Raw genomic sequence first — 2,950 nt, 5'->3', positions numbered from 1 at the left:
TCTAAATAACCCCACCAAAAATCAACATAAAGCAAATCAACTGACCAGCCAGGGTTGTTCTGATTAAAACAATAATAATACTAAAAGTCAGGATTATGACAGTTATAAGAAAAAGAGAAGAACATTTGTAATCATCGGACCTTCGACTCAACGAGCACAAGAGTGGGAAAGCATGATGCCAATGGACAACTGTGATGCAGCAAATACTTGGGTAAAAAAATACATCTGAAGACATAATCTACAAAGTTAATGCATTAATGTCATTCTGCCCTTCAAATGGACGCTGATCACGATGTGCCTTCAAATAGGTGGCAATGGCTATATTAAATGTACTAGTACAGATTGATACATTCAAGGCGTCACAAGTTCTGACTGTATCTCACTTTTTTAGTGACATTGAAAAGGCAAACACCAGCAAACTGGACTGAACTACAGTATATGTCAAGATAAGAGTGGCAGTGTTCAATGGGGCCTTTTTTCGGGCTTTGGTATGGTGTGGTTTTAGAATCAATTCCACAATGTACTTCAATCTCTCTGATTGGACACACTAGCACTGAGCCACTTTGATAGTGTGTTGGCTGCACAGTGGTTAATTGCAGTCAGAGCTAATTTCCACACATCGGAAATCAGGGCCTGAAGATTTATCCCTTAACAAAAGCATTTGGATGCACAATTAGACAAGCTTAACAAAGTCTCTCCAATGTCCTGCACATGCCAAAAGCACAAACGAAAAGAGCATGAGACACCTAAACACAGCTGACTATCCAGGTAGAAACTTCCTAATCACTGGACAGAATTGCAAATCAAAGATATCATTTTGATTCTAAACTAAACCTAAGCCTCAAAGCCAGTGGTCATTTGACAATGCCAGTGGGCATAGCATAACATATCTCACAAATACAGAATTGCTTGCAATTTTTTAAAAGTAAAATACATAACCAATTTATATTATAAGGACAATTCCTTTTATTTTATTGGTCCCTCATTTATGTTCTAAAAAACCTGCACAAGGTTAATTTTCCAAAGTAGGATTACAGATGTTTAAGGCTGTGAAACTTCTCATTACACATTGTATACACTTTTATCAGACAAACATGTTCACATTTTCACATTTTTTAAATTTTCAAAGTTCAAACCTTTACAGAAAAAAAAGTCAAATATTATAGAATCAAAGCAAAGATCTGATTGCGATTAAAGCTTTGTGTTAATCTGGCAATATGTACGAACTATATCTCTCCACAACAGACACAGCGTGAAAGAGATTGATTGAAAAGATCAGCAGCCAATCAGGACACAGAACACGCATTGCGCTGTTATAAAAAAAAAAGTGGAAAAAAAAGCATTTAAGGTTGTGCTGATAATAATCCATGAAACAGCCAACTGCAATAACTATTAGAAATCAAAACACTTATAATTCATTCATTTAAGACACTGCTAAAGAAATGTCTCATTGACAATCAGAGCTTTCAACGCTTGAGTAAACCTTCACTTGTATGTGTGTATGTCCATACATTTGTCTGATTTTGATGTTTTGTTGCCAATTTACTTTTAGGTTAACAGCTAATTTTACTGAATGTATTGTTTAATATACTATATGCATTTAATGTTATGTAAATATGTAATTTTATTTTGATCTGTCAGGGAGATTTTAACATCTACCTAGGGACTGCAGATGAAAAATAGCCCTTTGAATAACTCTGGCATATTGACAGGAATGTTTATTAATATGCGCGCCCCCTGTAACAATATTTTTAATTTTTTTTTATTTCATTTATCAAATATCAAAAAAAAGTAACTAAAAACAGAATATTCAATAATGCAGATGTGATAGATGGTTGCCAAAAACCCACAAGGGGCTTAAAATGTGGCAACCACCATAATGAGTCTATAAGCTAAAAAACAATACCGTTCAGTAAATACAATACATAAAAAATCAATGCATATTCAATTCATGCACTTACATTCTTTTATCAAACTAAAAATACATGCCATATGGAAAAGTACCATTGTTAAGTAGAAAGCTTTTTTAAACTGAGTTTGTGAAAATACTTTGAAAGAGGAAGGAAAACTGTTCCAATTTTTACATCCTCTGTATAGGACACTAAACTGTGACTGAGTTATGCGAGAGAAAGGTGCTCTGATGAGACAGCCACCCCGAGTGGGATATTCATAAAATTCATTATTAAAATTGAACATGTTGGTGAAATGTTGGGGAAGAAGTTTTCCAATAGAATTGAAAACAAACTGACCAGTTTGAAGTTGGTTGACTTGATAGACACTCAGGACACTAGCCTGACAAAACAAAGGTTGAGATAAATGCCTATGTCCTACATTGAATATTATTCTCAGAGCTCGTTTTTGTAGACGCAGAATAGGTTCAAGTTTAGTTTGATGTGTACTAGCCCAAGCAATATTACAGTAACTAATATATGGATATATCATTGAATAGTACAACATAATTGCAACCTTTGTATTCATCAAATAACGGGTTTTACCTAGGATAGCCACCATTTTGGCAATTTTTGTATTAATAAAACTAACATGAGGTTTCCAGGATAAGGATTCATCCACTAATACACCAATGAAACGAACACAGCTAACATTTTTGATTGGAATATTATCAATTTTTATTTTAAAAGAGAAATCCATGGCATTTGATTTTAGACCAAACAACAAAAAGTGTGTTTTTTTTATATTGAGTGACAATTTGTTAGCTTTGAACCAAGTAGATATCTTGTCAAGTTCATCATTTACAACATTGTTAAGAGTGTCTAAATCCTTATGGGAATAGAATACACTGGTGTCATCTGCAAATAGTATTTTAGAAAGTTTAACTGATGCATTGGGTAGGTAAAAATAACAGAGGACCCAAAATGGAACCTTGAGGTTAACCACATTGTAGAGGGAGGGGTGAGGTGAGGGCTCTAGTCCATTATAGTTTACGGTTTGA

This window comes from Oryzias latipes, chromosome 1 (assembly GCF_002234675.1).
Source record: "Oryzias latipes chromosome 1, ASM223467v1".
NCBI lineage: Eukaryota > Metazoa > Chordata > Actinopteri > Beloniformes > Adrianichthyidae > Oryzias > Oryzias latipes.
The sequence above is the reverse complement of the archived record's forward strand: the minus strand, read 5'-3'. Positions refer to the sequence as shown.